The sequence below is a fragment of the Chenopodium album genome, chromosome 5 (genome assembly GCF_948465745.1).
Source record: "Chenopodium album chromosome 5, dcCheAlbu1.1, whole genome shotgun sequence".
Lineage (NCBI taxonomy): Eukaryota > Viridiplantae > Streptophyta > Magnoliopsida > Caryophyllales > Amaranthaceae > Chenopodium > Chenopodium album.
In genome coordinates this window covers 66,887,771-66,912,473 of record NC_137838.1, presented here as the reverse complement: position 1 = coordinate 66,912,473, position 24,703 = coordinate 66,887,771, and positions in this window count along the sequence as shown.

Genomic DNA, 24,703 nt, shown 5'->3' with positions numbered 1-24,703 from the left:
GGGTTAAAGCAAGCTCCTAGAGCATGGTATGAAAGATTATCTAAGTTCCTTTTGGATAATGGTTTTAAACGTGGAAAAATTGATAAAACATTATTTTTAAAGTAAAATGGAACTGATATCTTAGTTGTACAAATTTATGTTGATGATATTTTATTTGGTGCAACTAACGAATCTCTGTGCAAGTATTTTGCTGACCTTATGAGTGGAGAATTTGAAATGAGCATGACTGGAGAATTAAATTTCTTTCTTGGTTTGCAAATTAAGCAAACTGAAGAGGGAATTATGATTCATCAGCAAAAATATATTAAGGAACTGATCAAGAAATACAAGTTGGAAAATGCTAAAACCAACAATACTCCTATGGGAATTGCTACTAGATTGGATGAAGATCCATCTGGAACTTGCATTGATCAATCTATGTATCGAGGTATGATAGGCTCACTACTTTATCTAACAGCTAGTAGACCTGACATATCTTTTAGTGTAGGTCTGTGTGCCAGGTTCCAAGCAAATCCAAAGGAGTCTCACTTGATAGCAGTAAAAAGAATTCTTAGATACCTGAAAGGAACTGACGATTTGAGTCTCTTCTATCCTAGAAGTGATTCTTTTAATTTGAATAGTTTTACAGATGCTGACTATGTAGGTGACTTGGTAAACAGGAAAAGCACTTCAGGTATGGTACAGTTTTTAGGACCTTGTTTAGTTTCTTGGGGTTCCAAGAAGCAAAACACAGTTGCTTTATCTACAGCAGAAGCTGAGTATGTAGCTGCAGCAGCATGTTGCTCACAAGTCTTATGGATAAAACAACAGGTCAGAGATTTTGGTATTATTTTTTATTGTGTGCCTATTTATTGTGATAATACAAGTGCTATATGTATTTCTAAAGATCCAATTCAACACTCAAAGGTAAAACATATCCACATTAGGCATCACTTTCTTAAAGATAATGTGGAGCAAGGGAATATTAAGTTAGAATTTTGCCAAACTGAAAATCAAATTGCTGATATTCTAACCAAACCCTTGAACAGAGAAAGATTTGAGAAATTGAGACTGGAACTTGGAATGATCAAGCTGAAGTACTAGCCTCTGAAGTTTCAAGATATGGCAAAGTCAAAAATATTGTAAATAGAGCAAAAAGAACTTCTACCACAAACTTGGTGTGATAAACATAGCTAAAGTGTCACCGTTGTTAACTGCCAAAGGTAAGTTCATTAAATTGCTCTACGGCTTAAGTTATTAAATTTGTACATTGCATACATGCTGAAAGCGTGTTCCAATTGTGTTTTATAGAAACTTCATTCAAGATTAATTGAATTTGGAAATTTAAAATTTTTGAAATATTCGTCCAGTGTTTAAATTTTGAAAAATTAATTTAATTTGTTCAATTAATAACTAAACAGTGAAAACTTCCTAAATTCCCTCACACCGCTTCATTTATTATAAAAGCAAATTTTCACCCACTTCTTTCACCTCACTGTCACATCAAATTTACTCCCTCTTAGTAAAACTTTGATAACCCCTTTAAAACCCTTCCTTAAGCTTCAATGATGATCATTGCTGAGTTTGTTTCCTCTGAAGAATCCCAAAGTCCAGAAAACTCAATTCAGGAAGAATCATCTCCTTTAGCCATGGTAAACTACAAAGCATCTTCTACCTCTCAAACACCTTCTGAAAACCCTAAGAAATCTCCTCCAAAACCAAAAGAAGTAGAGAGTAAAATCGATCAAGGGGATTCCTCTATCTCGAGTGTTCTTCAAAAATTAAAGGAGTGGAAGGAAAGAAAACAAAGTGTAAAGTCTCTAGAAGAGCACATTGAGGAAGTTGATGAATTTGAGAAAGAGAAAAACCCGGAAGAGACAACAGAGGAGAACAGAGAAGAAGAAGAAATAAGTGAGGGAGAAGAGGAAGAAAAAGAAGAGGAGAACAACTCAGAAAAGGAAGAATCAGAAAAGGAAGATGAAGAAGAGGAGGTAACCGATCAAGAGGAACTTGAATCAATGGCAGGAAGGTATGTAGTAGGTCATCGTCTTGACGCTGTGTGGTGTAGAAAAGCAAGATTTTTAGAGTTTCTTGATTTAATAAAATTTCAAGGTTGGGAATTTCTGTTGACTAGGGTTTCATCAAATTACTTGTATCCTGCTGCTATGAATGAATTTTGCTAGAATTTTCAGGCAAAATTGGGAATAATAACGAGCATGGTGAATGATGTAAAGATTGAATTGGACCTAGAAACTCTAGGTAAAATTCTAAAAGCTCCTACTGAAGGTTTTGATACTTACTTGAAGGGAAAGGGTAGTATCAATGTAGGAAATTTCATGGCTGGGGATATAGTAGAGGAATTAGGAGGACAGAGGGGTAAGAAGGTCATGAGTCATAATGATCTAAGCCCTCTAAACAAGCTGCTGTTTAATTTGGTGAAAAAGATAATTCTGCCTAGGACTGCTAAAAAGGGGGAGGCATGTTTACTGGATATGGCTGTAATCTTCTGCATTTCAAAGAAGATTAAGGTGAACTTTCCTTCTTTGATGTATCAGCATTTAGCTCATTGTGTTCCAAGTAGGACAAAAGTGGGGTATGGGGCCATTTTGTCTACTGTTTTTGAAAATGCAAGAGTGATTTTAAAAGGAAAATATGGGGCTTTGAATGAGAAGCCAGAAAATGTGATCAATGAGGAAACCCTTGCTGGGTTAAGTTTGGAAGTTGTAAAAGAAAAAATTCAGAAGTTAGAAAAAGGAGAGAAAAAGAAAGAAAAAGTGACAGGGAAGAGGAAGGAAAAGGCTATGTCAGAGCAGCCTGTAAGGAAGAGTAGGAGGATTTCTGCCAGTGGTGTTCCTCAAACTAGCATGGAACAACCACTGGAATTGGATGTCGAGGAGAATATCCTTGAAGGGCAAGTTGCTGAGTTGGCTGACATAATGGAGAGGGTAGAGAGTCCAATGAAGGACTCTGCTGGAAAACTTCATGTGCTGACACTTGAAAAATTGGTCCAGGAGCAGGGGAAGGAGTTGAAGGAACTCAAGATAATGACGCTCAAACAGACCAAGGACCTTCAAGAACAGAAGGAGTTCCAGGAGAAAGAACTTCACAAGGCTCTACAGGAACAGAAGGAGGAGTTCCTAGTGAAGCTCAAGGGGGTTGAAGAAAAGTTGGAGTCCTCTGCAAAGCAAACAAAGGAGGACTTCAACAAGATTCTGGAGTTTCTTGAAACCTAGCCTACCCCATCTCAAATTCAGCCTACCCCATCTCAAAATCAGACTAGCTTTTTCTCTCACTGTCTTAGTTATGAACATATTTAATTTTCGTTTTTAAGTATTTGAACAATTGATTTTGATTGTAAATTTTTAAAATTGTTCATCTGGATGTTAAATATTTTTAATGAAAAGTTGGAACTCTTGCTTATACTTGTGTGTTGTGTATATTTCGAACACTTATGCTGAAGAGTAGATCTTACTTGAGGTTGTTTAGCAGCGCTGCCTTTAGTTTCCCACACTCGATGAATTTCTTGTGGGGCTGTTGGTGGATGTTTCATAAACTTGAAAATACAGGACTTTTTGATAATGCCAAAAGGGGGAAAAGAAGAAGCAAACATGGAGGTTGAAGTTGTTCTGGGTTCCAGTTGAGAAAGTATCATAACTTTCTCAGTTTAGTTTATTCTACCTTTACTTAGCTTACTTTTTGTTTTTGTTTTATTTCTGTTGTGTGTTTATTTTCTGTCAATAAAATTAAAATACAAAAATACGACCTTTTATTTTGTTTTAACTTTCTCAAGAGTTTGCTTAAGTTTGTCATCATCAAAAAGAGGGAAATTGTTGATGTTTAAAGGTTTTGATGATGAGGAACTTAAGTTACAGCAAACTCATCTCATAAAGACTTTTCAAGTGTTTGTGCAGCCTAGGTGAAATTGATCTTGGAGATGGAAGAAGTAACTAAAGCTGAGAAGACTTGAAGGAGTTCTTTATCAAGAAAGTTATTCAATATAAAAGAAGAGTTCCTTAACAGGAACTGAGTTCCCTCACAGGAACTTGAAGATTGCTGACTAAGATCTTTGGAGGAACTTAGTAAGCGTGGAGTCCAAGTAAACCTACCAGAACAAGAGTACAACGCAGCAATGTTTTAGTTAAGATTTTATCTTCTAGATTCATTGTTAAATATGTTAAGTAGGATATGCATGAAACTTATTAGAAGCGTGACAGTTAGCTTGGCAAATAAATTAAAATCGGAAAAGATAAAAGATAGAAATCGAAAAAAGATTTTCTTTAAATATTTATCTTTTAAAATCAGTTTGTTAAAAAGATATTATGCTTTTTAATTCAATATTTCTATCTTATTTTCTGAAAAGATTTTCTTCAAAGGATTTAATTAAAAAACCGTGTTTTAAGATAAGTTAAGTTTTACTTATTTATCTTTATGTAAACCTACTGTTTATACAGGTAATACTCGTATAAATAGTAGAGAATTACATGAGCCTAGGTTTTTGTGAGTTTAATGCGTGAAGAATTTACAGAGTTATAGTTGCGTAAGTTTGCCAAGCTTATCATACTGTCATATTAGTTTCGAGTTTCATGCATAGCTTTCCGATCATATACTAGGTGTTAATTCTTGTATTTGGTTTTGGGTTTATTAGGGTGAGAGTATTCTTATCATTGCATACAGAGAGAGCTTCTGGTGAGAAGGGGGAAGATCTGTACTTAGGGAGTACGAGTGAGTTTGAGTGTGGGACTCAAACTGGGTAGAACAAGGTGTTGTTCTGTATCAAGTTCATTCTGGAACTTGAGAGTAGTGGCTGAATTATAATAGGTTGTAACTTGGTGTTTGCCCTATTATAGTGGAATTATTTGTGTTTGAAATCCCTAAGGTAGGGTCGAGGTTTTACTTCTAGTTGGGCACTAGAAGGTTTCCTCGTAAAATCTGTGTGCATCACAAGTTCCTATTTTGTTCTGAAGGTTTCCGCAGAAGTTCAATGCCAATGACATCCCGAAATTCAAAGCAACCGATAACCCTTATTTTCATTTAAGAGCCTTCGAGACAATAATAAGTATTAAGGGTATCGATAAGAAGGTGTTCCCCTCTCTGTTCTCACTATTATCTCGAGACCGTTTGCCAACAATGGTTCTTTTCTCTCGAGAAATAAAAGACCTCCACCTGGGAGTCCATAGCAAACGCTTTCGTTGATAGATACAAATGTAACATTCAAGTTGAGACTGACCATAGAGAGCTTGAAATCCTCAAGCAGAAAGAGAACGAAGGCTTCACCTCCTTCTTTAACAAATGGAGTGAAACCTTAGCTAAAATGATCGAGGTGCCAAGTGAAAAAGAGTCTGTAAGGTTGTTCATAAAAAACCTTCAAGAAAAATACTCCAAGCATCTCAAGTATCAAAATAATATCCATACCTTCAAGGCCGTCTACGACATTGGAATCAATATTGAAGACGACCTGGCTAAGTTAAAAGCTGCCAACAATAACTCCAACAGTAGCTGGAAAGGAAAGAAGAACGACAATCCTTCTTCTTCCAAAACCACCCACTCAAACAACATTAGCACTTTTAACCTAGGAGAAGTCCTTGCTATGAATAATCAAGGACAAAAGAAATCATTTAGGAGGAACTTTACTCCTATTGGCATGAGTTATGACACCGCATTTGACCGATTAAATGCAAAAGGTCTTATAACTCCCATTGGACCATTTGGGGACCCACCAGTTGAAAAGAGGTCGGCTAATTGGAACCCCAATGCACACTGCAAGTATCACAAAGGTAGGGGCCATCTCACCGAAAACTGTTGGAAGCTTAAAGAAGTTATCCAAGACTTAATCGACAACAACAAACTACCATTGCCCCCTGCCAGTAAGAAGCCAAGTATTGATAATGCGCCCCTCGCTCATTCCTTGGCTATCTCTGATGAGGAAAACAAGGTAGACCCCTCGTCTCTCATCAAACCTATTAAAGAAATCCATGTCGTCGAAGAAGAGGAGGAGATCTTTTACGACGCCATGGATAACCTTCCAGAACCAGCAAGCAAAGAAGACATACAATCGCTCAAACTGTCTATGATGGAAGGATCACATTTGCTACGTGAAACTCTCAAGGCGATAAAGGAACTTCGGAAGAAATATGACGAGGTTCCACCCCCGAAAGATGAAACTAAGAGAGAATTCACACCCATGAGAACGACTTATGAGGCAAAGAGTTTTCCTTTACAAGTCACTGAAAAACCCAAGAAGAGTAATAGACTCTACACTCCAATTGGGATCCCATACGTACAAATGTTCGAAATGCTCTCCGAGAGTGGCGAGATCAAACCTCTCGAACCAAGATCATTCGAATCATTGAAAAGGACAGATAAATATTACTGTCAGTATCATCAATCAGGGGTCACACTATCGAAAACTGTTTTAAATTTAAGGATTTAATTCAGAAAATGATTGATAAAAAGAAACTAGTCCAAGTTCCACAAGAAGAGGATGCAAATATTAATGGAGTTTGGGATAGTGATGAAGAAGACGTCTACTTAAAAGACATGGTAGGACCTCCACCTTCGGTGTCATACGCCATGGATGACTTTTGGGCTGAAGAAGACTCATCGATAGACGTCCTCACAAGATCCGGGAGAATGCAACCTCCCGTTTCAACACAACCCATGCCAACCACACAGCAAGTTCCCATACCTATCATTGAAGATAATGATATCGTCATACAGTTCAAAAAGACAAAAGTTGAAATGAACGTATGGAAACTTTTGGCGACATCCTGAGAACATAGGTTGGCTGTAATGAATGCCTTAGACAAAATAGGGATAGATTCTGACACCACTCCTGAGGGGTTGGATAACTTCCTCACGAGTGATCTACCTAGTCCTATCAATTTGATCACCTTTTCTGACAAAGATTTACCTCTAGAAGGTGACAAACATTACAAGGCATTAAACCTCACGGTAGTTTGCAAGAGAATGAACGTCCCTATGACTCTTGTAGACAATGGATCGGCCATCAACGTCTGTCCACTTAGAACTGTGAGGATGCTAGGCATAAGGGATGAAGATTTAAATCCGTCTACACAAGGAATAAGAGCCTACGATAACACTCGTCGACAAGCTCTTGGTAAAATTACCATGAATATAACAGCGGGAGCAATAGAACAAATGCTACTACTTTCCAAGTAGTAGACATTAAAGCTTCATTCAATTTGCTATTGGGACGCCCTTGGCTTCATGACCTAAAGGCTGTCCCCTCATCTCTCCACCAAGTAAAAGCCATAGTTGGGGGAATTCCTATCACCATCGATGCTTCACCTATAAGAATCAAGTCTATAGAAAATCTGATAATTAATGTGGAGCACGATGAGGATAATGAAGATTTATGGGGCTTTAACGAAGAGGTCTCCTTAATCCAGGAGGATGAAAGGACCCCTCTTTGCCATGACCCCCATTCCAACATGATCGTAAATGCTATTCTAAAAAAGCAAGGACATTTTCCTGGGATAACCCTAGGAAAGAAGAAAGGACTAGCAAAACCGCTGGAATCACCTGGCCTCCCTAAGTTAGACACTTTTGGACTTGGTTTCGAACCGACTCGGAAAGATCTTAAGCGAGCCCAGGAAAAATCAAAGGCACGTAGGGACGCTCGCACTCAAAAGAAAGCAATCCCAATGGATCAGTACCCTCTTACACTTAATGGTCAATTCATAAAAGAAGGAGAGGACTATCCATGCCATGAATTTCCCAAACCATTTGTCGTAAATGGCATAAGGCAACCGGGATTTGAAATTTTCTTGGATTGTTATTTCACAGATGAAATCCCAACTCCTGTCCATAAGGAAAAAGCACCCCCATGCTTTGACTTTAGCATCATGGGATTATTATTTGGGGGAGAAAAGGATGAGCCAAATTACAAAGAGGATAACTCCTCGCTCATTCAAACAGTCCTACAAAGCGAAAGCTTTGATCCCTCGAAGCTAATCACTCCAGCGGAATGATCACTACAAGGGTGGCGCAAGACCGTCAAAGTGACTACTCCAAGTGGAAGAAAGATATCCATCACGACAGGGCAAGGACCGATGTTTGAAGAGTCTTCTGAGTCAGAGTCGAAGTCTCTCCCTATAGAGTCATCTAGGTCTTTAGTAGTAGCACCTTCTCCTTATATCTATTTTCCTAGAATAGTTAGTGATCAAGTCCCTGAAGACATATCACTCTTTGATGTAATGATCTCATAGTACAATAATATATATCTTCTTCTCCTTATTTCTTGTGTTCTTCTCTAACCCAAGATGACAAGCATTGCTTAACTAACAATGAAAAAGACAAAGAACTTATTAAAGCAATGGAAACACTCGAAAAGAAAACACCGGTAATTGAAGAAACTGAGACGGTTGATATCTCAAATGATTCAACCAATAAAAGAGAAGTTAAAATCGGACTAACACTTAACGAACAAGAAAGAACCGATTTAATTAACTTACTTAAAGAGTTTATCGATGTATTTGCTTGGTCATACGAAGATATGCCAGGGATTAATAGAGAAATAGCTCAACACACCATACCACTAATTCCAGGAATGAAACCTGTAAAACAAAAGTTACGTCGAATGAAACCCGACGTAGCACTTAAAATAAAAGAAGAGGTTCAAAAACAAATAACTGCAAGTTTCATCAAGGTATCTAAATACTCTGAATGGGTTGCCAACATCGTCCCAGTTCCGAAAAAAGATGGAAGGAAAAGAATGTGTGTCGACTATCGAGATCTAAATAAGGCAAGTCCAAAGGATGACTTCCCTTTACCACACATCGATATTCTGGTAGATAACACGGCAAATCACGCACTTCTCTCGTTCATGGACGGATACGCAGGTTACAATCATATTCTCATGGCAGAAGAAGATATGGAGAAAACAACCTTCATAACACCATGGGGCACTTACTGCTACACGGTAATGCCAATGAATTGTAAATCATACTTCCCTGTGCCCCATGCTTGAGAAAATTTGTTTTGATTCTTGGTATTGATGATGAATATTGTGGATTTGTTGGTCATGATTTGAAGTCTAATTGTTTGGATTCCTAAACATGCGTCAATTTTGCCCAACTACTTGTGAATATAGTGCTTGACTAGTTGATTTGGTTAGGAAATGTGTGATAGTTCCATAATTCTTGGTATGTCAATAAATTTGATTATTGATTTGCAACTATGAGTAGTGTTTCATGACTTATTATTATGCACATGAGGAGGACGAAGGCGTTCATTCTTTTAGGTAGCCTTCAAAGTATTAGATACATTTGTTCCCTTCTTGTTACCCATGTTGTTGCTTGTGCCCTTTTATTGTTTATTTAGCCACATTATAAGCCTACATGAGCCCCATTAGCTACTAGTCCCAAGCTTGAGGGAGTTTGTAGTGTGCACATTATTTGCACAATTTGGGTGGGTTTTGAGAAGTAATTCATTCTTGATCATATTTTTGTTTTGTTGAGTTTAAAAGTTGTATATTTTTGAGAAAATAAAAGTGTGATGAAAAAAAAAAAGTTCAAAAAAAAAAGTGAGAAATTTGAAAAAAAAAAAAGGTGAACTTCTAAGAAAGAAAAAAATGTTTGATGTTCAAATGTTCTATTTGAAGGTTGTTCTAAGAAAAAAAAGAAAAAAAAGAATGAGTTCAAAGTTTGTTTTTTTTCACTCAAAGTTCTACATTATCATATTTTTATGAGTGATTGTTGTAAGTGTTGGGATTGTTTATTTTGTTTGGAGTATATTTGGTGGATTGTTGTTTGGAGTTGGTTATGTTGGAGATGTGTATGATCATTATTTTTGATCATGGGTTTATTAGGATTTGGCTCCCTTAATGCATAGCTTTACTCTCACATAATCCCAAATTTATCCTACCTTTACCCTAGCCTTACATTACAAGCTTTAAAGACCTTCCGACCTTGTGCATAGAAGTTATGTAAATGTGAAAGTGTTGTTTTTCAATGCAAGTTATAACTTGGCATATTTCGAGTCGACTAGTAGGATGAGCGTTCAATGTTTTTATACACACGAGAGTGTGAGTTGGGAGGCATTGTTCACATTAAAGGGGTTGTTTGGAGAGCGATCGAGTACATTCTTTACTCGCCACATAAATGAGATTTGAGTGTGTGAGCACTAGTCTTGAATTCTATATGCTCTTGTGGTTTGCTTTATTTGACAATTGTTGGGGAGGAAGGGTGATTAGATGAATAAGATTGATTGATGTTGAAGCATGTTCATTAATTTTACCTTAAATCGTTGGTTTTTGATTTGATTATTGGGGTGAAGTATGTTTTATATGTTCATTGATGAGCTCTTTGCTTAGGGACAAGCAAAGGTTTGGCTTGGGGGAGTTTGATATGTTTAGTTTATATAGTGTTTTATCCCCGTCCCGTGGTCGTTATTAGTAGTGTTTTTGGCTCTTTCGGGCCACTTTTATTACTAATTTGTGTGTTCTAGTGTTTTCGTAGTTTTAGTTGTATTTTACAGGAAATTGCACTCTTGGAGCATTTTCCCGGGCCTTATTGGATCGACTACGGAAGCTAGAAGGACACGACCACTTTTGGAGCCCAAGATCGGTGAGAGCCGGTGATTAAGGGCTCGGTAATTGGGATCACGAGGCATTTGGACAATGTATTTGAGACCCGAGAGGAAATATGAATTGGGCCAAGAAATCTAGCCCAATCGAAGTCCAAGGCTCGAAGAAGAAGACCGGGCCCTGTAGGCGTCGTTCGAAGTGCGCCTACGTTAAAAAGCATGTTGTGAATATGCTTGGCACTCATAGGAAGTGGGAATTGACATTACGATTAGGGACAGCGATTAGGGACAAATAAAGTAGGGAGCCGCCAACAAGTTTTTAAGGAACTTGTAAACCGTCCACGGATCATAAAAAGGCAACCACGATAAGGGACAACGATAGGCAACAACGATTGACCCGTGAAGGTTACACCCCATTCATAATCCATGAGATTACTAACTCCATATGGTTCGGAACCACGAAAGGAGGATCGGGGATGATGGTACGAAGTGAGTCATGGAGTCACATTCGCCCGTATTGGCCTCTACTCGATTCTTATAGTGAAAAGCATTCCTGTGATCTCAAAGGCATACAAACAATAATTCAACTTGCTCCAAACTATTATTAAGCTAAATTGGTTGAATATGAATGCAACATATAATTCTAAAATATTGTGATCACTTGATTAAACAACAAGATTAAAAGGAACCTAAACCGGTTGTCCAAATTATCTTATTAGGCGTGATTTTCAATTACATATTCCCATTAACATGCAATATTGTGATCAAAATAAATAATAGGATCAATATAAACATAAAAAGAACCAATTTAATCATAATTCTGACAACAGAAAAATTGTTAGAAAAATAATAATAATAAAAAGAGCATGATCCTTACTTTGAATCTGTTTGTTTGCAACTACAAAATAATAAAACGAGTTAGTAACTTCAAGGAAATAATAAAACAACAATTAAATTAAATTAAATAAAAACAAGGTTAATTTTGGGGCCAAACCCTCAAACGATTCTACCTTTCACGCCTTGGTTTAAGGATAGAACCTCGAGTAAAATATGGACTCCTTTGAGTGCTTGAAGAGGGAATTTTGAAGTGAAAAGGGTAGGCTAGTGTTTAGGTTAAGAGCACAGAGGAGAGGAAAAATAAGAATAATAGAATTCTGGTTGCCCCGTTCATCAGAAATGAGGGGGTATTTATAGGGAAATGTGCCGAGGGAGCACACGGAACCCTAAAATGATAAAAAAACCCTAAAAAATATCCCGTGACACGGTCAGACTGTACCGTGACACGGTTAAACTGTACCGTCAGACGGTACAAGTTCCCGTGACACGGTCAGTCTTTGGAGTGTCGCGGGAAATTTTCAGAAAACGGAACGGAAAACGCGTTAAGGGTTTACGCGGAAAGGACACGGAACTCCCCGTGTCACGGCAGAACCTCCCGTGTCACGGGAAGTCTTACCGTCAAACAGGAAGTGTTCCCGTGACACGGTCAAGCTTGACCGTGACACGGTCAATTCCAGTTCATTTTTCCATCTAAATTCATTTTTAACCCTAATTTCATTCGGCTTTTTGAGTGCCGATTGATGATTACGGGCTTTTTTCTGACTTTTTATATTCGGGCTAAAATAAGAAAATAATAAATAAAACTAAATAAAATATTTGGGCCAAAAATAATAATAAAATAAAAAAGGTTTGGGCTTAAATTAAAACTATGCTTTTACCAAACACCAAGACTGATCCATGGACCTTTCAAAAAATATGAATTTAATAAAATACGGTTTTTTAAGCACTCTCGGGATTAAATACTAAACCCGACCAACAGTGGCAGTGAAAGGTTATTTATCATCGGGCTTGGTTTTGGGGAGACATTTTTAGGTGTCTACAGAAGCCCCCACTTTGACTGAGTTTGTAGAAACGTCAGTTTCGAAAACGATAGTCAAAGTAGTCGATAGGGACGGAGAATGATTTAAGACGTTCTGCGATCCTAAATCACTCTGTATACGCCGATACCTGCAGAAAAATGTTAGTTCTACAGATAAAAGAGTAAAGGGATAGAATGCGTATCTGACACCGGTGTATCGGTGACAAATGAATTTGGTAGCTTCCTATGCTTGAAGGAATCCACCAAGTGATATTGGCTGAAACGCTTTCCATGCTTGAGGAAAGCCGACTGAAGAGTTTGGTACCTTTCTAAGCCTGAAGAAAGCTACCGGATAATACTTTCCATGCCTGAGGAAAGTCGACAAACGAATTTGGTGTCATTCTATGCTTGAAGAATTCCACCGATAATGCCTTCCATACTTGAGGAAAGCCGACAAAGGAATTTCGTGGTTTTCTATACTTGAAGAAAAATCCACGGATGATGCTTTCCATGCCTGAGGAAAGCCGACTTGGCGGTTTTCTATACTTGAAGAAAAATCCACCGATAACGCTTTCCAAGCCTGAGGAAAGCCGACTTGGCGGTTTTCTATACTTGAAGAAAAATCCAACGATAACGCTTTCCAAGCCTGAGGAAAGCCGGCGATTACTGAAAATTGATAAGTGAATGCTTAAAATGCCGAAAAATAGACTTTGACGCTTGCTAGGGGGTAAAATGGTAATTTTAGTCCCCCTTAAATATCAGTTGAGATTTTCCGTGTAACTGTAGCGAAAAATAATCGCCCAATAAACTCGGAAAGTCAGCCAAACTGGTCAAAAAGCCAAGAATATTCCCTGACCAAGCTCAGTTTTACCGCGCCACGTTACAATGTTCCCGTGACACGGTCAGGGATTCCCGTCAGACGGGACTAGTATCCCGTGTCACGGGACTCCTATTATTTTTTCCTTTTTCTTTTCGCTGTTTGAATCAGTCAAAGCAACGGTTACTTTTTCTTTTTGTCCTTTTCTGTCTTTAAATTCGCATACTTGCTTTCACTATTTCACCATTTCACATTTCTTCTTCACACTTGCTTTCACCTTTCACCATTTTTGCTTCTCTCTTACCAAAAACTGCCGCGCCACGTTTAAGGCGAACCGCCGGCCGGTCAAAGCTTACCGTGACACGGTTAAGGGCAACCGTGACACGGTTGTTCTGATTTTTGTTTTCTTTTCTTTTTTTATTTTCTTTTGTCGCGTTTTCCTTCTGCCTCGCTGCTGTTGTTTGCTGCTGTTGTTGCTGTGTCCGCCGGAACTGTCGCCTAAATCATCGGAGCTCCGTCGGTTTTGAAGCTCGCCGTGACACGGAACTTCTTCGCCGTGTCACGGTTGTTGTTGACCGTGTCGCGGCAGTCGTGCTGGTGGCCGAAATTTTTTTTTTTTTTTTATTTGAATTTTGGAGTTCGATCTCACCAATTTGCTGTAATTCTTCGATCTTCTCCTCATTTTCGACTTTTTACACACACCCATGTAAGTTCCTTTGATTTTTGCTTTGAATTTGCTTCACATTAACAATTTCATGACAAACCCTAAAAAATCAATTTGGGGGTTTTTGATTTTGAAGCTTTATGTTGAAATTCTTGCCATGATTTTATTTGTATATGTGTACATGTGTGTTTGTGAGAAATTCGAGATAAAAATTGCATGATTAGATGGAGAATTGAGCAAATCACCGTTTTTGGGTGCTACTTTGTGAAATAATGTTCATGCTTTGAAATGGTGAATTTTTGTGAAATGATGTGTTGATTCATATTTTGCATATGTACTATATTGTCATGGGGAACATAGTATCATGCGGCTAGGAGAACTGTAGTATTAGTTTGTCGTGGAGAAACTAAATACCATAATTTTGCCAAATTTTAGCCTTGAGGTAATAATTTAGCATATAATTCAATAACCAACTAAATAACTCAGGAAATGATGCTAAGTTTTTAGATTGCAATTTTAAAATATTTAGGAAATGATGCTAAACATTTATAATTCAATAAAGAACTAAATAACTTAGGAAATGATGCTAAGTATTTAGATTTTTATTTATAAATATGCAACTTGAATTGAATGTTTAGGAAATGATGCTAAACATTTAGATTTTGACAATAGCATGCCTAGACGACGAGATTGCGACCTTTCTACCCGCGGTCGGCGTCGGGCTTTTCGGGAGGACACTCCCACTGTCCCTGAGGGCGTGGACGACGACGTCTTGGAGTCCGAGCCTCGGACTTCTACGAGTAGGGGTAGGTGGGTTCCACCTTCCTGGACTCCAGACCAGTTGGTTTTCTGCCGTGAAAACCACGTTTCTCATCGTGCACTCTCCGGCATAGTCGATGGCACACTTCGCCAACATGGTTCCGGGGCCGGTGATTTGATCCCTCGACTTCACCAGGTCATTACGGAGGATCCTGCTATGAGCGCCCTATGGGAGTCGTCTGGCTTGGTCGATTTCTATGCGGCGATTGTAGGGTTTCGCAGCCCCCACGGTTGCGGCGCGACGGTTGTTCGTGCGTTGTTGGAGTATTTTTGGGATACTACCAACACGTTTCACTTCGCCTGGGGGGAGATGACGGTGACCCCTTTAGACTTCAGCATGATCAGCGGGCTGCGCTTTACCGACCGGGCAGTAGGCCAGATGTCTGATCTATCCTGGACATCGGCTGAGGTAGCTGATTTGTTAGGTCCGATCGTTCAGCACATCAGGACTCGTCCGGTGTCACGAGGTGGTCCTAGGAGTGGACGATCGGAGTCGGCTTCAGTTCTTGCTCGCGGCTTCGATATGGAGGACACGACGGCCGAGCAGCGGGTGCGGATCTTCATCTTGATCCTGATCTCTATGACCCTCTCTCCTGACAGGAGTTCACGCGTGCTCCTCTGTTACCTCCCTTCTTTAGCCAGGATTCCCGAGATAGGATCCTACAGCTGGGCCAGTCTTGGATACGCGGATCTTCTTCTATCTCTACGTCATGGCTGCCGTCAGCTGAATGACGAGTCCCCTGTCACTGTTTACGGCCTGTGGAGAGTCGTAGAGGTGATGATCTTTTCCCTTTCTTATTCCATTTTGGCTTTTCGATTCGTATGCTGAATGTTATTTTTGTTGCAGTTATGGTTCTATGAGTACTTCCCAGGCTTGGCTCCTCGCCGGCGTCAGGGAGTGGTCCATGACTTCCCGGTCGGGGCCAGCTGGCGTGACCGAGGAGAGTCACGGGTGGAGTCTGTTCCGGCGCTTCGTGGGGTACTACGCCGAGGCACCTCTTCCGTTGGCGTAAGGATTAGCTTTGTTGCGTTTTTTCCTTCTGATGTTGTTTCTGTCGTTTCACGCCTAACATTTTATGGTTTTCAGGTTCCCATTGATGTTCAGTATCGTCCTTGGGCTGGGATGACTGATCTGCCCGAGGCCCTACGTCTTTCAGTGTACCGTACCATTTTGGTTGGTACTGGGCGCTTCGTCTGGTATTTGGGGGAACGAGTCGTCCGTCAGCATAGCGGCGATCGCTTTGTGGTGCCTTCTTCCCCGCCAGAGTCGATGCTGGACTCCCGCTTGATCAGAGGGTTGATCAACAGGGGAGAGCGCTACACTTTTCCGTGGCAGGAGCTTGTTCACATGGAGAGTGACTACGCGCGGGATTTGCTTCCCTCTCTGGCTCCTCCACCCCGTCTTCCCGAGGTATGATTTCGAGAATCTTCTTTACTAGTCTCTGTTTTAAATAGTCGAATAACTTGATTATTCGATCATATTTTCAGACGACCATTCACCCTGTGGGGAGGATTCAGATTCCTCCTCAGTCTGTCCGCTACCCTGGGCCGATCGGTATCACGGAGGACCATATTGCTGACGCGCCGGAGGGTTATAGACAGGCGCAGGAGTCAGTGCCTGAGGCTTTTGAGCCGGTGAGTTTTCTTCGACGTATTATCCACTCTTTTAATGCTGCTTATTACTGATTTTTCTTTGTTTTGTCCTCAGCCTAACCGCCCGGAGGTGATGGGAATTATGAAGCTGGTGGACGCGCTGAAGTATTGCATCATCAAGCTTCGGCGTGGTGCGAGTTGTCGGAGCTCTAGCGACGTCCTTGAGGTATCACTTATTACTTTTTCATTTCCACCATTTGTTTTGTTTTGCATCATTGACACCTTTTGATTTTGTGTTTTTTCAGGAGCGACAGAGGTCCCGCTCGCGCTCGAGGCCCAGAGGCTCGGACGAGGAGGAGCTTGGTCGTAGTAGACGATCTCCTGAGGCTCACCGACGATCTCAACGAGAGCCGCGGACTACTCAGCCGTTCTAGGAGGCTCAGCAGGGGCAGTCTTCTCAGCGTCCGTCATTTTCACAGCCTCCAGTTCCTGAGTTTGGGTCTCCTTTGGATCCTGGTTCATTCTCGGCCCCATTATCCGGGGTTCCTCCACCACTGTCGGGCCTATTCTCAGTTCCGCTATATGGGACGATGCCTTCGCCGACGATTCCAGTATCTTTGGGCCAGTCTACTCCGCTTTCCGGCTGGACGGGTCCTGCTTTGAGCTTGACTACTACTGGGCCTGCGGGGACTAGTAGGGACGCTACTCCCCGTACTCGGATGGTCGAGGGACTCTTTGGTTCGCCGTTTCCATACACACAGGGAGGTCCACATGCACAGGGACAAGATGAGACTGATTCTGATTCTAGAGATTTTTGACCGAGGGTTTATGTGCATACTGTGATGACACTTGATACATTTATGTATTACGACTCTTTGTACATTATTTACAGTTTATATATCTACTATTGTGTGTGTTAGTGTGTGTTTGAGACTCTTTGTGTGTGATTGTGTACTTAGTGATGACACGATGAAAGAAGACATAAGTGGAGTAATGGAGGGTACCGACCTTCCCCAAAAGAAAAGAAATAAAATTACCTTCCCCAAAAGAAAAGAAAAGAAAAGAAATAAAGATAAAATGATGAAAAAATCTTCCCCAAAAAGAAAAATAAAAAAAATAGAAACCATCGTAAAATAAAGATAAAAATAAAAAATAAAAAGCATCGTAAAATAAAGATAAAAATAAAATTAAAAAAGGTGAGAATTTTATTAGGAATAGAACTCTCAGAAAAGACTGAAAAAACAAACGTTAAAGATAAGAAAATACAAGAAAATCCGGATAGATACGGAAAAGATGAAACAAAAGCAGGCGCGTAAGGTGCCGTGACACGGCACTGTTCACCGTGTCACGGCAAATCCTGCCGTGTCACGGCAAAGGTTCCCGTGACACGGTGGAATTTCCCGTGTCACGGGAAGCTTATTATTCAGCAGATTGTTTCACGCGTGCGAAAAGATAAATTCTGGGCAGTTTCGAGCGCTTTTGCTATAAAATAAGACCAGGTTATTCATGATATGCATAATTACGAAACACAAAATAATTTAGAATTTCATATTTCAATAATCATGTCTCGGAATTTTGATAATACATTGCGCGACTGGTCTTATTCTTTGACCAATGCTGAAAAAAGAGAGTTAGAATTGTTTCATGTCAGGGGTTTGCTAGCCCTGCGACATGTAGCTATTGAACATGATTTTCTTAGGGCAGCATTAGATTATTGGAGTCCAGAAACGCACTGTTTCAAATTTGATTATGATGAAATCTGTCCTCTGCCGGAGGAATTTGGCGCCATTTTTGGATTTCCTGCTAGGAATCTTATAGCCATGCCTACCTTACGTGAATACTATTACCAAGACTTTGAACGCCATCTGAATCTAACAGATCCAGATTTAAATAGAATTGTGTGTGGTAATGAAGTAGACATAGAAAAACTTGCGAACTTATATTTTAATCGCCCTGTCTCTGAGTCTTATCATGTGTATCGTAGAAGGGCATATATATTTTGCATGTTTAGCAAGCTACTTTTTGCAAACGGTAGGGTAGGACATGCTTGTCTAGCGTCTGTGCTTGAGCATGTGGAATCTGGAAGATCTGCCGCGTCACGGTCAAAAGGTCCCGTGACACGGTTGAAGTTCCCGCGTCACGGCAAAACCCTTTTTTTTTTTTTCAGATTTTGCCTTGACACGGGATTTTTTCCCGTCAGACGGGAATTCTTCCCGTGTCGCGGCATATGTACCCCTTTTTTTTTTTTTTTTTTCAGATTTTGCCGTGACACGATGTTGAACCGGGCACATATTAAATCAATGGAGGGAGTATTTTTTTATTTTAGTGTGGCCGGGCCCCCTTGAGGGGTTGCCTACGTATCCTAAAAAGGAATCAGGCCAGACGTAGCTCTATTAGGTCATGAACCCATGCGACTAGGCGTAGAACTTTTTGAGTTGATCCAAGTTGGTTAAATTATGGAAGCCGTTACCGTCCATGTCTACCAATTGTGCCGCTCCGCCGGACAGAATGGCTTTAACAATGTACGGTCCTGACCAGTTTGGTCTGAATTTTCCTCTTGGATCTAACACATTTTTGCGGAGGGCCTTAAGCACTAGGTCACCCTCCTTGATGTTCCTGGTCTTGACTTTTTTATTAAAATGTCGTGCCATACGCTGTTGGTAGGTTTGGACATGATGCAAAGCTGCCAAGCGTTTTTCATCAAGCAAGACCAGTTCGTCGTATCTTGCTCTAATCCAGTCGACTTCATCTAGTTGGCTTTCCAATGCAATTCGGAGAGAAGGTATCTCGAGCTCGATTGGTTGTACCGCTTCGACGCCATAGACCAAGGAAAAGGGGGTAGCCCCTGTCGATGTACGGACGGAGGTTCGATAACCCCAAAGGGCGAAATGTAGCTTACTTGGCCAATCTTTATAATTTTCCGTCATCTTTTCGATGATGGTTTTCACGTTTTTGTTGGCCGATTCGACTGCTCCGTTTGTTTGTGGTCTGTAAGGTGATGATCGATGATGTTTGATGTGATATTTCTGCAACGATTCCGCGCATTCGGCTTGGAAATGTGTTCCATTGTCACTGATCATCTCATGTGGTACTCCATAGCGGCATATAATATTTTTCTCAATGAATTGAGCTACATGTTTTGCCGTCAGCTTGGCATATGAGGCTGCCTCAACCCATTTGGTGAAGTAATCGATTGCTACGAGAATGAATTCATGCCCCCCTTGTCCTGGTGGTGTGATTTTTCCAATGATGTCGATGCCCCAAGTGGAGAAAGGCCATGGAGAAGTATACGTGTAGAGAAGTGAAGGTGGAACATGCTGTAAGTTTGCATAGATTTGGCACTTCATACATTTCTTGACGTACTCGTGACAATCTCGCTCCATAGTAGTCCAATAGTAACCTTGTCGTTGAATCTTTTGGACTAACATCTTTGCATTCATGTGAGTTCCACATATACCAGCATGAAGGTTTTCCATGGTTTTATGTGCTTCTTTTTTAGTTACACATAAGAGATTCCTTCCTGTTGCGGTTCTCTTATGGAGTTCTCCCCTGATGAGCACATACTGTGAGGCCAGGAGCCTCAAAGCACGGCGTGCCCTTTTATCAGTATTAGGAGGATACTCTGCTCTTGTCACATAATTGAGGATGTCTATATACCATGGTTCTTCATCTTCTTCTTGTTCATCATCAAGTGCATGAACATAAGCTGGTTCATATCTTCTCTCTATGGTAAGTGGCATTCTGATCGTGTCAGCTGGAATTCGCACCATTGATGCTAACTTAGCTAGTGCGTCGGCGAACTGGTTTTCTTCTCTTGGCAAATACGTATATTCCACTTCATCTAGTTGCTCCGTGAGAGTTTCCAGATGAGCTTGATACGTAGCGAGACTTTCACTCCTCACTTTCCATCTCTTAGAGATTTGGTTAATGATTAGTGAGGAGTCACCATAGATTCTGAGTTTCTTGATTCCCAAGGCGACAGCTGTTTCTAATCCCAAAATGCATGCTTCATATTTTGCGGCATTATTGGTGACATCAAAGTCGAGCTTCATGGAAATTGGGATGTGTTCTTCATTGGGCGATACAAGCAAGACTCCCACACCACATCCCTTTTGGTTTGAGGCTCCATCGAAATAAAGTGTCCAACTATCGTCTTCGGTCATGAGTAAATCTTCGTCAGGGAAATCGTACTCATCTTCTTCTTTTTCAGCTTCTTCTAGCGGAAAGTCTGCTAAGAAGTCAGAAACTGCAGAACCTTTGATGGCCTTTTGTGGTACGAATCTCAAGTCAAATTGAGCTAGATTGACTATCCACCTTGATAATCTGTCGTTGAGTATTGCTTTCTCGAACAGATATTTGAGAGGATCCATCTTAGATACGACATGCACTGTATGAGTGAGCATGTAATGTCTCAGTTTTTGTGCGGCCCATACAAGTGCGAGACACAATTTCTCGAGTGGCGTGTATCGCGTCTCATATCCTTGGAGTTTCTTGCTTAGGTAATAGATTGCATTCTCCTTGTTTTCGATCTCTTGTGCTAGCATCGCCCCCATCGTTTCTCTTGTGACCGTAAGGTAGAGTCGAAGAGGAAAGTCAGGTATTGCCGGCGCTAGCACGGGTGGGTTTGCCAAATACTCTTTGATTTTGTCGAAAGCCTTTTGGCAGTCATTATCCCATGTGACTGGGACATTCTTCTTAAGCTTCTTGAATATAGGTTCGCATATCGCTGTGAGCTTTGATATGAACCTACTTATGTACTGCAACCTTCCAATGAAGCCTCGAATCTCCTTCTCATTTTTGGGTGGTGGCATGGCCATGATCGCTTTTACTTTTGAAGGATCTATTTCAATCCCTCGAGAACTGATCACATATCCAAGTAATTTGCCTGACGTGACTCCGAATGCACATTTTGCTGGATTTAATCTCATGTTGTACTTACGGAGTCTTGCAAAAAATTTGCGAAGTGCGACAATATGACCTGGGCGATCTTTAGACTTGACAATCATATCATCGACATAAACCTCCACCTCTTTATGCATCATATCATGTAAGAGTGTTGTAGCTGCTCTTTGGTAGGTGGCACCCGCGTTTTTCAACCCGAATGGCATTACCGTATAGCAATATGTACCCCACTGTGTGATGAATGTGGTTTTCTCCATGTCTTCTTCGGCCATCAGTACTTGATTATATCCGGCGTAACCATCCATGAATTACAGGAGTGCATGATTTGCTGTATTATCGACCAGAATGTCAATATGAGGTAGAGGGAACCCATCTTTTGGGCTTGCTTTATTGAGATCCCTGTAATCAACACACATTCTGACTCTTCCGTCCTTCTTTGGAACTGGGACCACATTTGCTATCCATTCCGGATACTTGGATACTCTGATGAAACCTGCGGCCAATTGCTTCCTGATTTCTTCTTTGATTTTGAGAGCCACATCTGGTTTCATACGGCGCAGCTTTTGTTTGACAGGCTTCATACCTGGGATGAGTGGTATCGTGTGCTGAGCTATATCCCTGTCAATTCCTGGCATATCTTGGTATGACCAAGCAAATACATCAACAAATTCACTAAGCAAGTTAATTAGCTCTTTGCGTTCATCTTGACTTAGCGTTAATCCAATTTTTACTTCTTTAACAGTCGTATCATTGGAAATATTAACTGTTTCTGTATCTTCAATAACTGCTGTTTTATTTTCGTGTTCTTCCATTGCTTTTATTATTTCTTTGTCATTTTTATCATTAGCAAAGCAATATTGATCAGGGCTAGGGAAATGGCACACATCGTAAGCAAAGGTATTCATTTTATTGAATTCATTGGCTAAAACATCAAGAGAGGCAAGGTCAGCTGCGACCTCACCAGAATTATTAGGACTAGAAAGATAAGGCTCAACAAGAGACTCAGGGCTGAACTCTATAGCAGAAAGAGGGTCGGCCTCAAACTCTAAGGACTCATCTACAGACTTAGACTCAGACTCGGACTCGGACCCAGATGATTCAGACTCATCAAACATAGGACCCTCGCCAGCGGTTATTTCCAACTTCTCTCCACTTGGCGTAGTGATCCTCAATGTCTTGCGCCATCCCCTTGAAATGTTGTCAGCTTGGACGATTAACTCGGAGGGATCAAACTCCTTGTTTGCTATGACCGTTTGAACGAGCTCAGAGCTATCATTGCAGACCGGCTTGGATTCATTTCTCTCCATTCCAAAAAGAAGATTAATTCCCAGATCACCAGAGTTCAGGTTGGCTGACTTCTCGACTGTGGAGAGTTCTTCATCGAGGAAGTCACAATCGAGGAATACTTCGAATCCTGGTTCACGGATCCCATCATGGACAAAAGGCTCGGGGAATTCATAGCATGGGAAGTCTTCCCCTTCTTTGATGTACTGGCCGTTGAGAGTGAACGGATGTGGATCCATGGCCATTTCTGTCTTCGTGATTCGAGCATTGTTGCGAGCCTTCAATTTCAAGGCGGCCCGTTTCAAGTCTTCCTTTGTTGGTTCGAATCCTAAGCCGAAAGTGTCTTTCTTGATTGCACCAGGATGGCCCCAAGATTTAGCCATTTTCTTCTTGAGCCCAAGGGTCATTCGAGGAAAGTGACCTTGCTTCTTCAGAATGGCATTGATACTAGTGTTTGAATAAGGATCGAAGTCGAGATGACACTTTTCCTCTTCTTCGATCGCAAGAACATCATCTAAAGAAAAACCCCACAGGTCTTCATCTTCCTCGTCGTGTTCAACATGGACGATAGGGGTATCAATGACTTGAATGCGCATAGGAGAAGCATCGATAGTAATCGGAATCCCTCCCACTATGGCTTTCACTTTCTGGTGGAGCGACGACGGAATCGCCTTTAGCTCATGAAGCCAAGGGCGTCCTAACAGCAGATTAAAAGAGGCCTTGATATCCACCACCTGAAACTTGGTGCGATGCTCAACGGTCCCAGTGATTATATTCAGTATGATAGTACCCACGGCTTGACGGCGAGTATTATCGTAAGCTCGAATCCCCTGAGTGGAAGGAGTCAACTCTTCATTCTTTATACCCAACTTCTTTGCAGTACGGAGTGGGCACACATTGATTGCAGAGCCATTATCAACCAGGCTCATAGGAACATTCATCTGCCTACACACCACAGTGAGGTGTAAGGCCTTATTATGTTGATCCCCTTCCGGGGGTAGATCCTTATCAGAAAAGGAAATCAGATTGCTGGTACTCGGCAGCTCAGTAGTGAGGAAGTTGACCAGTCCTTGGGGAGTCATGTCGTCATCGACTCCTATTTTCACCAGAGCATTCATTACAGCCTTTCGATGCTCGTGGGAAGTGGCCAAAAGCTTCCATACATTCATCTCCACCTTGGTCTTTTGTAGCTGTTTGACCACATCACTATTCACAGGGTCAATGGGATCAACTATCGGATTTGATTGTGGTGGTGGTGGAGGTGGGTTAGGTTGTTGCAACCGTCCACTTCTAGTGAGAACCTTGACCTCAAGGTCCCCCCAAACATCTTCACTGGTGCCAAGAGACGAACAGGCTATATCTTTGAGATAGATATCTTCATCATCGCTATCCCAAATCCCATTCACTTCTTCAGTGCTTGAGATAAATACAACTTCTGGCAGAGGTTCATTCACAGGTTGAATGAGTATTGACGGATCAAAGGAGACTTCATCTCCTATGATAGCCAGAGCATCAGAAAGAGGACCTGTTTGAATGTTAGGCTTCTTGCCCCCCGGAGGGACAGGAAGTTGGTTAGCATCTATCAGATCTTGGATTGCGTCTTTCAGCCTCCAACACTTCTCAGTGTTATGACCCTTGCCTTGATGATACTTGCAATAAGCATTGGGGTCATAACTAGCGGTCCTATTCTCAGGTCGAGGTTCTGGGAATGGTCCAATTGGCATAATCAATCCCTTACTATGAAGACGGTCATAAGCAGCATCATAAGTCATTCCCAAAGGCGTATAAATCCTCCTTTGCCTTTGGAATTTTTGAGGAGGAGCATTAAGGGCCAGCACATCACTAATGTCGATGTTGTTGGTAGCATTATTGGGCTTAGAAGACGAAGAAGAAGGAGTGTCGTTCTTCTTGTTTTTCCAAGTGCTGCTGTTATTGTTGTTACCAACAGACTTCATCAGTTCATCTTCGATATTGATTCCAATATCGTATACAGCTTCAAAGGTACTTAAAGGCAGAAACTTCAAGTGTTGCTTGTATTTATGCGTCAGATTGGAAATGAACAAGCGAACCATTTCCTTCTCCTTGGGAGGGTCTACCAGGAGTGCAGCTGTTTCTCTCCACCTACTTAGGTAAGTAGTGAAGCCTTCATTCTCTTTCTGTTTGAGAATGGAGAGTTCACGTTCAGAGTCTTGGCCTGAATGTTGCACTTGTATCGGTTCATAAAGCTTTCGGCAACATCTTCCCA